Raw genomic sequence first — 13,254 nt, forward strand, 5'->3', positions numbered from 1 at the left:
GGCTCCGCTCGGGGAGTGGCAGCCGCGCCACGGTCCAACCAGGCACCTGCTCCACACCGACCGCACCAGGACGCTCATAGCGTCGATAGCGACCGTCGTCGAGCCCGACACAGTAACAACATCCGCTGTACGGTAGCTGGCGACATGGACCCTGGTCGAATCATCGAGGGAAGCGGAGAAATGCACCCTAGGCATGATCGCCGACCAGATGGACGGAGCCCCAGCCCTGAGGGTGCGGGGCCACGGGCCTTCAGCCGACGCATCCAGAGAGCGCTGTTTCCGCAGTGTTTCTGGCCTCCCACCAACATCACCAAATACACCGGGGAGACAAACCCAAGCATTTGGCTTGAAGACTTCTGGCTCGCCTATCGAGCCGGAGGAGTGGATGATGACTTTTTCATCATCCAATATCTTCTCATTTGCGTAGGGGAGCATGTTCGGGCATGGCTCGAATTCCTTCCACACAACAGTATCCACGACTAGACAGACCTCAAGAGGGTCTTCGTCGGGAATTTCTAGCGGACGTACATCCACCCGGGAAACTCCTAGGACCTCAAGAGCTGCCAGCAGGAGCCCAGCGAATCCCTATGGGATTACATCCGTAGGTTTTCCTAATGTTGTAACTCCCTCCCTGATGTCATCGACACAGACGTCATCAGCGCTTTCCTCTCCGAGACAAACTGCGAGTCCCTGATCCACAAGCTTGACTGCCTAAAACCCCGCACCACCCGCGATCTACTCGACGTCGCCACCAACCACGCCTCTGGCGAGGAGGCAGTCAGAGCAATCTTCAACGGAGGTCGGGACAAAGGCAAGCCCAAGCACGTAGATCTAGACGAAGGCCCCTCCACTCAGAGGGGCAAAAAGAATAGGGAGGATCGACGCCGGATGGACGACACCGCGTTGATCGCCGCAACTGATCGCGCAACCAGGCAGCCCCAAGAGGGACTGCCTGACCACTTCAACAAACTCATGGATGGTCTATGCCCCAACCACAACTATCCCGTCAACCATCTCTACAAGGACTACCAGCTCAGGCGCCTACTGAGGTAGGCCGGCAGACCAAGGGAAGAAAAAGGCAAGGAGGCAGTGACCAAAGAAGGGGGCGCAACGGACAAGGATCCAGACGACTGGAGCATGAAGGGATCCGACCGGAAGCCTACCAACTGAAGTACAATGACGACGCTCTCTCCGACGACCTTGGAATGGCTATGTCTCTTCTTCTCTTCCTAAGTTTCAGTCTTACCTTTACTTAGCGAACGCTCCCATAAGAGCACCCCGACCCAAACACTTTTCGGCTTGGAGCGCTCGGGGGGCTCCACCAGGGGGCTCTACTACCCCTTCTTTGTTGTTTTTACCTTAAGTACTCTTTTGCTTTTGTATGAAGAAACTCCCTCCTACCTGAATAAAAGGGTAGTTCGCTCCTTCGTTTTACCTTACGTAGCTTTTCTTTGAAACATTCTGACTGATCGCACCCCACCTTTTCCTATGGCTATGATCGACCGAGCCTCATGGGCCACGCCCCGAGCTTGTACGGTTGCAGCCCACGGAATAAACGGGCAGGTACGAGATAGAAAGAAATTTTAAACAAAATTATGCTAAGGGAGAACTAAGGAACGAAAGGGAACAAGCTTCCCCGAACGGAGCAACTCCATCACAAAAACAAAAACCGATTGCAGTCATTAAAACACACACGAAACGTCTTACACGGGGGCTTCCCCACGAACTTAAAACTTCCTACATTTGCTAACTACTATTATATTTTACATGCTATTAGGCTGACCCAGCGACATTCGACGACGGTGCAACCGACGAAGGCTCAAGCTGCTCACTTCCCGATGATGTGGCATCTGGCTCGGCCAAGACCGGCGCGACATTCACCTCTAATCCGACATCACGCTCTGGGTTTGCAAAAGGATCCGTAAGTCCTCCCCCTCGCTCACTCTTCCTCTCACTAAGGAACCGCCACAGCGTACAGACACTCTCGGTGAGAAAGAAGAAGGAAGGAAGAGCGAGGAATCTCCACCAAGAAGAGACCACTAGACCTCCCTGAGTCGATCGAGTCACCTAGGAGAGATCAACCAACCTCCTGAGTCGATCGATTCACTTAGGATAAGCACTTGAGATACAGGTAGGAAGCAAAGGGGCGCCCCATGCGGGCCATGCTGACTCCATCTCGAACGACAAGCATGGGTCCTGGTCAGACATTTCTGACTGAAGCTCTCCGAACCCCGTCTCTCAGGTCATCAAGGTAAGAATATGTTCATTAAACACAAAACTGTTCACACGAGGACTAACCCACGATTGACAAGTGCAGGTCTCGGACGGACATTTCCGATTGGAGCCCGACGAACCCCGTCGCTCCAGTCTTCAAGGTAAAACACCATCAAAGCCCCTCTATTTCATTACAAATCATTCATACATCCATATGCACATTCATCTCATACGCCTAAACCCCTCGGATGGTTAGGGCATGAACCACCCGGGGGCTCGGGAACTAAGCATCGCATGTGCAGCGAAATGCACCAAAACGCTCCGTGTTGCACCACGAAGCGGTGGCTTGCCTCATTCGACATGAGCAACCAAATAGAGCCAGGGGAGAAAACCGTAGATGAGCACTGTGCGACCTTCGCCCGGTCTAGCAAACTGGGTCATCTCAACCTTCTCATTTGATCCTAAACCTCTCAGGCCCATAGAATCTCCATCGAGGGGGAGGCCATCATGCCAGCTGGGTCGGTCTATGGAACAACCTAGGCATCTGTTGGGCTAAAGGTAAAGGAGTAGTGGAATGTCATAAGAGGGCTATGCCGACCCCGTCACGAACGACGGACCTAGATTCCACTCGATCACACCCGTTAGCAAGCTCACCGAGCTAGTCTTCGAGCCTGAGCGATCGGGACAGGCGACGAAACTCAGCCCCTCCGGTTGTGAGGAACCGGATGGGGTAGCGCAAAAACGACTCATAGCCCCCACGAAGGCCCGACAAGGCTTAGGGGTTTAAATGCCATGGGACCATGACTCCGAATTCGCGTCGACGGGATAGGTGACATCCGGCTATGGCTTGGGACCGCAACTCCTTAACTCGCATCGATGGGATAGGCAACATCCGGCTATGGCTTAGGTCCGTGACTCCTTAATTCGCATCGATAGGATAGGCGACATCTAGCTACGGCTCCTGGGACCGTGACTCCTTAACTCGCGTAACGGCTTCAGACAGCTTCACTAACTAAAACTAGCTCTTTCGATCCACAGCGAGCACCGACGCCTAGGTCTACTCGCGACTCCACCTTACCCGATCCTACGACGCGCACCGACGCCAAAGATCAAACTCTGTTGCATCCGAAACTAAGTTATTTCCGTTCACGGCGCGCACCGACGCTAGGGTTTGTTTCAAAAACAAAAAACTTCCTTGTCCGATCCCCAACGCGCATCGACGCTGGGATCATTAAGTTCTATCTCAATCCAATCCCCGCGCTTAAAAACACCTCGGCTGCACAATGATGCCTTGGTTAAACAAAATTCCATCTCAAACTAAAAAACATGCATACATGCCTGCTGAGATAACACCCCCACCCGGTTCAGCCCGAACCGCCTGGGGCTCAGGGGCTACACCCGCGAGTGCGCACGCGCACACCCGCCGGCAAGACAAAAAATCCCCCAGACAATTCTGTCTGAATCGCCTGGGGGCTCGAGGGCTCCTGTTAGGTTCATTAACCCAGGGTCCCTCAGGGACCGGCTTCCACGCTAAGGCTCGGCCCAGAAGAACGGCCTTTTCTTCTTCTGGACCGGCCCAAGAGTCTGAACTCAACAGACCGGAGCACTCGCTTTAGGCCTAGGCCAGCTCCGAATGGCCTCTCCGATCGAAGCACTAACGTCAGACCCCAGTCGCCTTCGCATGGCCTCCACTCGGAAAGCCTGATCTGAGAACCACCTCTGACTCCGACCAGTATAAACCTCTCTCGCCCGTTTGTACCCCTACTACACACTTGCAGTGCTAGTAACATGAGCAGCAGCAACAAACTAGACGTAGGGACTTTCTGCCCGAACCAGTATAAACCTCGTGTCCTCTAAGCACACCATCCGAGCCAGACGCGCAATATTAGAAATTTACTCATCGGTGGTAACTCAAAACACCGATAGTTGGTGCACTAGGTAGGGGCCTTTTGCATGTCTCAACGTCCACTCTAGGTCTCGGATGGCCAGTCACAGCGTCAGCTGGGTCCTAGGCGCACACGTGTGCTTTGGGGACCTAGACTTCATTGTCACAACGGAGGAAGAGTTGGCGCAGGCTCTTGCTGCCGTCCAACCTCTCCACTCCACCGGCCTCATCGCGATCGCCGAGGTGCTTGAGGAGCTATAGCTACACGCACCAGAGGCCCATGCCCCTGAGGGTGACCAGCTCCTTGGCTTCGACTACAGGAGGTTAGAGCGCTAGCTCAACGCCTTCCTAGGACCCTAACTGTCTCGGGAGGACCTAGGCCACCTCACCTTCTTGTTCGCCAATGTCATGGTGTAGCTTGCCAGAGGAGAGTCGCTCTCTCTAGAATACCTCATCCAAAGCGCCTCGACAATGCTCCTGTCCGGTCTCCGCAATGCCACAGACACCGTTGGCCACCTTGTGGCACAACACACTACTCCATCCCCCATGAACGACGAGTTCGTGGGGATGACCCAATATGTCACAAAATCTTTCCACGGCCTCCTCGTAGGAGAATCGGAGTCACCCTCTAGCTCTAACTCCAGCAGGGGGAGCCATCATCCCTCTCATGAATGTTTCATGGCAGGTATCCCTGAGGGACACGTCAAAAGCATCCACGAGGGAGAGGCTACCTCGACAAATGACTTCAACAACGAGGTTGAGAGGGATGCAGGGGCCCCACCTCTTCTGCGGGTAAAGCAGCTGAAGGCCCGGCACTAAGAGCTTAAGGAAGCACAACTCCAGCTCGAGCAGGAATGCACAGAGCTTGAGGGAGAGATCGAGCACCACAAAGACGGTGGGCGTGCGCACGCCATGGCATGTGACGTGAACCGAAGGATCATCAAGGATGATGAAGCCCTCCCACACTTCACTCGAGCGAGCCAGAACATCGCTGCTATAGCGGCCTTGCTCTGGGGGCTTCTAGGGCCTGCGACGCCCGAGGATCGTCGGGCCCATCACGAGATTTGCCCACTACGTGAGCGTGCGGTGGCGCAGCAGGCCGAGAGCTTGTTGTCCCGACAACACGAGCTCGATGCTAGCCAGCGCACACCCTTAGAACGACCCAACAAGGACAAGTCAGTCCACTAGGCGCCACAAGGTAGCAGGTCGCGCACCGTGGTCCTGGTGCATGAGCATCTCGGTCGCCACCATGATACGCGTGACACCCTCGATGCCCGCAGGCGTGCTCGTAGCGATGCGAGGGAGGGGGCTAGCCACAGCTACCACCCTCATCATGGTGGACGCTACGACGGTGGTGAGGACCAAAGCCCGAGTCCCGACTTGCCAAGACCTCAGGCCTTCGGCCGACACATCCTCAACACCGTCTTCCCACCACGGTATCGACCACCGACCAACATCCTGAAATACTCTGGTGAAACGAACCCTAAACTATGGCTCGAGGATTATCGACTTGCTTGCCAAGCTGGTGGAGCGGATAATGATGATTTCATTATCCGCAACCTTCTATTGTTCCTAGCCGATTCGGCATGAGCGTGGTTGGAACACCTTTCACCCAATAGAATCCAAAGTTGGGTGGACCTAAAAGAGATCTTCGTGGAAAACTTTTAGGGTACATACGCGCGTCCTAGGAACCCATGGGATCTAAAAAATTGCCGACAGAAGACCAAAGAAACCCTTTGTGGGTACATCCGATTCTTCTCCCGGTAGTGCAACGAGCTGCCCAACGTCACCGATGCCGACATCATATGAGCTTTCCTATCTGGGACCACCTGCGAGTCCCTAGTCCATAAGCTAGGATGTAAGAGCCCACGAACCACCAAGGAACTCCTCAACATCACCACCAGCCATGCCTCGGGTGAGGAGGCAGTCGAAGCGATCTTCGATCGCCTTAAGGGCAAGGCAAAGCGGGACGAGGACGTCGGTGAAGGCACCTCCAACTGTCCTAGCAAGAAGAAGAAGAACAAGCAGTGGAGTGAGGGCTCGCTTGTGGCCACCGTCAACCACAAGGGGGTTAGAAGCCCACTGAGGGTACCCCAAACCACTTTGAGAAGCTGCTCGAAGGGCCATACCTGAACCATGCCTTCCCCATCAAGCATCTATACAAGGACTATGGCCTCATGAAGCGATTCTTGTCTGGAGGCTCCAACAAGGGGGAGCATAGGGGGACCCCAAGCTGGCCACAGACGACGCCGAGGGGAATGATGATGGCTGCCTCATGATCTTTGGAGTGTTGGTGGCCTATGACTCCAAGAGCCACCAGAAGCTTGCACACCATGAGGTCTATACAACTGAGCCAGCCACGCCTTCCTTCCTCCGATGGTCGGAGTTCGCCATAACCTTTGATCGGATCAACCACCCAGAAAGCGTCCCACAGCCGGGACGATATCCGCTCATGGTCGACTCGATCATTGGCATGAAGTGGCTCACCAAGGTACTAATGGATGGAGGCAGCGGCCTCAACATCATGTATGCTGAAATGCTCGATGCCATGGGCATCGACCGAGCGCGTGTTTGGTCGATCAGGGCGCCTTTCCATGGCATCGTGCCTAGAAAGCAGGCCGTGCCACTCGGGTAGATTGATTTGCCCATCACCTTCGGGGATCCATCCAATTATAGGATGGAGACCCTTACCTTCGAGGTGGTCGGGTTCCATGGAACCTACCATGCCATCCTAGGGCGTCCATGCTATACGAAGTTCATGGTTGTCCCCAACTACACCTATCTAAAGCTAAAGATGCTGGGTCCACATGGGGTCATCATCATCGGCACCTCCTTCTAGCGTGCCTATGAGTGTGAGGTCGAGTGCTGTGAGAACGCCACAACAATTGTTGCCTCCAAAGAGCTCACGGCCATCAGGAAGGAGGTCACCGAAGAAGCACCCAACCCCAAGCTGTCGGTTGGGTCCTTTGAACCTATAGAGGGTGCCAAGGAGGTCCTCATAAACCCTAGCGGCTCCAAAGGTAAAGTGGTGCGCATTGGCACCACACTTTCCTCCAAATAGGAAAGCGCGCTCATTGACTTCCTCTGTGCCAACGAGACATCTTTGCATGGAAACCCTCAGACATGCCAGGCATTCCGAGAGAAGTCGCCGAGCATGCCTTGAAGATTAGCCCAGGCTCCAAGCCAGTGAAGCAGTGCATGCGTCGCTTCAATGAGGAGAAATGTAGGGCGATCGGTGAGGAGATTGTGAAGCTTTTAGTGGTCGGGTTCATCAAGGAAGTATACCACCCCGAGTGGTTAGCCAATCCCGTTCTTGTACAAAAAAGAGTGGGAAATGGAGAATGTGTGTTGACTACATGGGTCTCAATAAAGCATGTCCAAAGGATCCGTTTCCTTTACCACGCTTAGACCAAGTAGTCGATTCAATCTCAGGGTGTGAAACCCTTTGCTTCCTTAATGTGTACTCTAGGTACCATCAAATTGTGATGAAAGAGTCTGACCAGCTCATGACATCTTTTATCACCCCATTTGGATCATTCTGCTACGTCACAATGCTGTTCAGTCTGAAAAACACAGGGGCTACGTACCAGCATTGTATGCTCAAGTGTTCTATGGACCTCATCGGGTGAACTGTTGAGGCCTACATGGATGACATCATGGTTAAATCTAAATAGGCTGACTAGGTCATAGCTGACCTAGAATAGACCTTCGTGAAACTCTGAGCAAATGACATTGAGCTCAACCCTGAGAAGTGTGTTTTTGGGGTCCTAAGGGGTATGCTGCTAGGTTTTATCGTCTATGAGCGTGGCATCGAAGCCAACCCAGAGAAGATCTCAGCCATTATGAGGATGGGCCTGATTTAGAACATAAAGGGGGTACAACGAGTAATAGGGTGCCTTGCCATGCTCAACCACTTTATCTTGTGCCTCGATGAATGAGGTCTCCCCCTCTATCGACTCGTGAAGAAGGCTGGCCATTTTTAATGGACGCCCGAGGCCTAGGAGACACTTGACAAGGTCAAGTAGCTTCTGATGAAGGACCCGATCTTGGTCCCCCCGACCGATGGGGAACCGCTTCTGCTCTACATCGTGGCCACCACGCAAGTGGTCAGCGCCGCCCTAGTGGTAGAGCGAGAAGAAGAGGGACACGCCCTCAAAGTATAGTGTCCCGTATACTACATTAGCGAGGTCTTGTCCAATTCCAAGACCCGCTACCCCCAAATCCAGAAGCTCTTGTACACCGTCCTCATCACCAAAAGGAAGTTGTGTCACTACTTCGAGTCGCATCTAGTGACGGTCGTGACATGCTTCCCTCTTGGCGAGGTCGTCCAAAATAGGGATGCCACGGGAAGAACTGCCAAGTAGGCACTTGAGTTGATGGGTCAAGACATTTCATATGCCCCCTGGATGGCCATCAAGTCCCAAGTGCTGGCTAATTTCGTTGCAGAGTGGATTGAGTTCTAAATGTCGCCAGCAGTCATCAACTAGAAGTACCGGATGATATACTTCTATGAATCACTGATGAAGAATGGCGCCGGCGTGGGGCTGGTCTTTGTTTTGCCCCTCGGGGTATTCATGAGGTACATGGTTTGCATCCATTTGCCCTCCTCCAACAATGTGGCTGAATATGAGGTGCTCATCAATGGCCTACGCATTGCCATCGAGTTGGGTATCTGACGGTTTGACGTCTAGGGTGACTCCCAATTGGTCATCGACCAAGTCATGAAGGAATCAAGCTGACACAATGCTAAGATGGCTACGTATTACCAAGAAGTTCACTAGCTAGAGGACAAGCTCGATGGTCTCAAGCTCAATCACATCCCTAGGTGTCTCAATGAGGTGGCCGACGCGCTGAAGAATGCAGCGTCCGGTCGAGAGCCGGTGCCGATAGGCATCTTCGCTAGGGATCAGTACAAACTCTTGATCTGTTATGAGGAGTTAGAACAAGCCAATGATGGGCCGCCTACCCTGGGCTTAGGGGTTAACCAGCTGTTGGCTCCATGCCTCCATCCGACCCCGAAGTCTTGGAGCTTGACGAGGATCCAGCGATAGAGCCTAACCCTCTGGCTGACTGGAGGGTGCCTTACCTTGACTACCTCCTCTACGAGGCGCTGTTGACAAAAAAATAGAGGCTTGGCGGCTCACATATCATGCCAAGTCCTTTGCCATTATTGATGGCAAGCTCTATAGGCAAGGCCACACCGAGGTCCTACAGCACTGCATCCCCATCGAACAAAGAAAGCGGTTACTGAGTGATATCCACGGTGGGGTTTGCGGTCACCATGTCATGCCTAGAACCATGGTCTGAAATGCATTCCAACAAGGCTTCTACTGGCCGACCGCAGTAGCCAATGCTGAACATATTGTGCGCACCTACGAAGGGTATCAATACTACGCTCGGTAGACCCACCTGCTGGCCCAAGCACTCCAGACAATCCCCATCATGTGGCCGTTCATGGTCTGGGGGCTCGATCTGGTCGGACCTCTCAAGAGGGCACCTAGGGGCTATACGCACTTGCTAGTCACCATAGACAAGTTTACAAAGTGGGTAGAGGCTTGACTGATCTCTGCGATCAAGTTCGAGCAAGCCATGCTGTTCTTCCTTGACATCGTCCATCGCTTTGGAGTCCCAAACTCCATTATCACGGACAATGACGTGTAGTTCACCAGAAAGAAGTTCCTCTGATTCTATGATGAATACCACGTCCACGTTGATTGGGCCGCCGTGGTGCACCCCTGCATGAACGGGCAGGTCGAGCGCACGAACGACATGGTCCTACAAGGCCTCAAGCCTAGGATCTTCAACTGGTTGAAGAAGTTTGGCGAATGATGGGTTGCGGAGCTTCCCATAGTGCTCTAGAGCTTGAGGACAACCCCTAGCCGGGCCACTAGCTACACGCTGCTCTTCATGGTCTATGGTTCCGATGCTGTCCTCCCAACCAACCTCGACTATGGAGCGCCAAGGGTCAGGGCGTATGACAAACATTGAGCCGAGGCATCCCTCGAGGATGCCATGGACCAGTGAGATGAAGCACACGATGTTGCCCTCCTCTGCTCGGCTAGGTTGTAGCAAGCATTACATTGGTACCATATACATCGAGTGCGGGGTCGGGCCTTCAACGTCAGGGACCTGCTGCTCTGCCTCATCCAGAGCAACAAGAACCGCCACAAGCTTTCTCCACTGTGGGAGGGACCATACATCATTGTGGAGGTGCTCTGACCAAGCACCTATAAGCTCAAGACCATCGACGACAAAGTCTTCATCAATGCCTAGAACTTCGAGTAGCTACATTGCTTTTACCCTTAATATATGCACAGTTTGTCTTATCGGTTTCGCTATCAACTCCCTGATCTTTAGTGACACCTGACCCTAGCAACGGCAAGGGGTTGGGCCTCCCTCGAGGGCAAATAAGAGCATATCTATATGGTAGACATTCTCTACGCCTGACCCTTTCTCACATTGAGACCTAGAAACAAGGGTTGCAGAAACGAATGATGAGTAAAACTGGTCAGACTGCAAGAAACCTAAGCCCTAGCGGCTCCGGCGTTTTTGCTCACCAGCATGATCAGAGTTTTTTTCCGCACCCTGAGCTTTTTAGCCTTAACTACAGAAAGAGTCGATACACATCTAAGAGTATATCCACCTGGCAAACATTCTCTATGCCTGACCCTCTCTCATGTTGAGACCTAGAAGCTAGGGTTGCGGAAATGAACACTAAGTAAAACTGGTTGGACTATAAGAAACCTACGCCCTAGTGGCTACGATGTTTTTGCTCAGCAGCGTGATCAGAGTTTGTTCACCTGCACCTCGAGCTTTACGGCCTCAATGATGGAAAGGGTTGGAACACACTAACCTTTTTATACAAAAAGGGGAGAAGGGCTAAAAAGCTATTTGGCCATAACGAAATTTAAGAGCTTGTCCATTTATTACAAGTTCATCGCCTGGCTTATCTGCCTAACTAATTTCTTGGGTGGGATGATCTCATCCTCTATCTCCGTAGGTAAGTCCTATGCCAGCGGGTCACATAAGTCGATCGAACGGCTTGGCCGCTGCCGAGAGATGGGTAAGGAGCAGTAGGATGCCCCATGCGGGTTATGCTGACTCCATCAAGAACGATAGACCCGAATTTCACTTGGACATGTCCAGTAAGAGCTCTCTAAACCCGTCACTCGAGCCATCAAGGTAAGTCCTGTGCCAGCAGGTCACCCAAGTCGATCGAATGGCTCAGGCCGCTACCAAGAGACAGGTCATCTCTAAGTGACACCTGACCCTAGCAACGACAAGGGGTCAGGCCTCACTTGGGGGCTGACAAGAGTGTCTATTCAGTAGACATTCTCTATGCTCGACCCCTTTTTCATGCTAAAACCTAAAGGCAAGGTGTGCGGAAACAAACACTAAGTAAAACTGGTTGGACTATAAGAAACCTACACCCCAGCGGCTATGGTGTTTTTGCTCACCAGCATGATCAGAGTTTTTGTCTCCGCACCCCAAGCTTTAGCCTAGCCTTCCCTAGAAGGGTTTGGAGGGGCCCACTGGTGGAATCTCCATCGAGGAGAGGCCAGCAGGTCGCCTAAGTTGATTGGATGGCTCAGGCCGCTATTGAGAGATGGGTCATCTCTAAGTGACACTCGACCCTAGCAATGGCAAGAGGTCAGGCCTCACTTGGGGACTAGCAAGAGTGTCTATTCGGTAGACATTCTCTATGCCTGACCCCTTTTTCATGCTAAAACCTAAAGACAAGGTGTGCGGAAACAAACACTAAGTAAAACTTGTTGGACCACAAGAAACCTATGCCCCAGCGACTACGACATTTTTTTGCTCTTCAGCGTGATCAGAGTTTTTGACCCCACACCCTGAGCTTTAGCCTTCGTCTTCCTAGGAAGGGTTTGGAGGGGCCCACCTATAGAATCTCCATCAAGGAGAGGCCAGTAGGTCACCTAAGTTGATCGAATAGCTCAGGCCGCTACCGAGAGACAGGTAGGGAGCAGCAGGATGCCTCATGTGGGTTATGCTGACTTCGTCATGAATGATGGACCTAGATTTCATACGAACATATCCGGTAAGAGCTCCCCAAACCCATCACTCGAGCCATCGGGGTAACTTTACCAACCTTGACTTTACTTCTCTAGTGCATGAGCATTCATTCATCCATTCTCATGCATTCATTCATACATTCATCTCATACATTCAAGCATCGCATATGCAATTATTGCGTCCCAACGCTTCATGTCGCGTCATGAAGTGGTAGTCGTCTCATTCGATATGAGCAGCGACCGACCAAGGTTCAAAGGCCAGCCCATGAAGGGCTTGAGGCCGCCTCACATCAAACAGAGCCAAGGGAGAAAATATAGATGAGCCCCAGCGGCCTTTGCCCGACCCACTCAAAAGTGGATAGGGTCATCAAGACCTTCTTGTTCGATCCTAACCTCAAGCTAAGCCCACATAATGTCCATCGAGGGGGCCAATGGGCCACCTGAGTCGGTCCCTGGAATGACTCGGGCATCTGCCAGGATACAGGTTAAGGAGCAGTTGAATGCCACATGATGGCTATGCCGACCCTGTCATGCCCATTAGCGAGCTCACCAAGTGCGTCACTCGAGCCATCGAGGCAAGTGATGTTAGCTCAACCCCTCTGGTTGTGAAAACCGTGGATGGGGTGACAATCACAAAGACGAGCCGACCCTCGACCAGACCGTCGCTACATGCGGGAGCTCGAGGAAAGTTGGACTCACAAGGAGACCGAATGCGTGGTCATAGAATGATGGCTCAGATCCTAGGGAGGGGGTATGTGTGAAAACTAAGAATAACGTTTTTAAAACAAGAGATGCTTTCTCCTATTAGTTTCACTATCCTCTCCTCGATCTTTAGTGACACTCGACCCCAGCAACGGCAAGGGGTCGGGCCTCACTCAGGGGATGATAAGGGTATATATATACCCTTTCTAAAACAATCATCATGCCCAACCCCCTCCTCATGTTAAAGAACCTAGTGGCAAGGTTTGTGGAAAGGAACGACTGAGTAAGGCTGGTCGGACTACAAGAAACCTACGCCCTAGTGGCTATGGTGTTCTTGCTTACCAGCGTGAGAAAAGTTTCTTGCCTATGCCTCAAACTCTATGGTCTTGACAAATAAAAGGGTCAGAATGCATTAACCCC

This window comes from Miscanthus floridulus, chromosome 5, assembly GCF_019320115.1.
Source record: "Miscanthus floridulus cultivar M001 chromosome 5, ASM1932011v1, whole genome shotgun sequence".
Taxonomy (NCBI): domain Eukaryota; kingdom Viridiplantae; phylum Streptophyta; class Magnoliopsida; order Poales; family Poaceae; genus Miscanthus; species Miscanthus floridulus.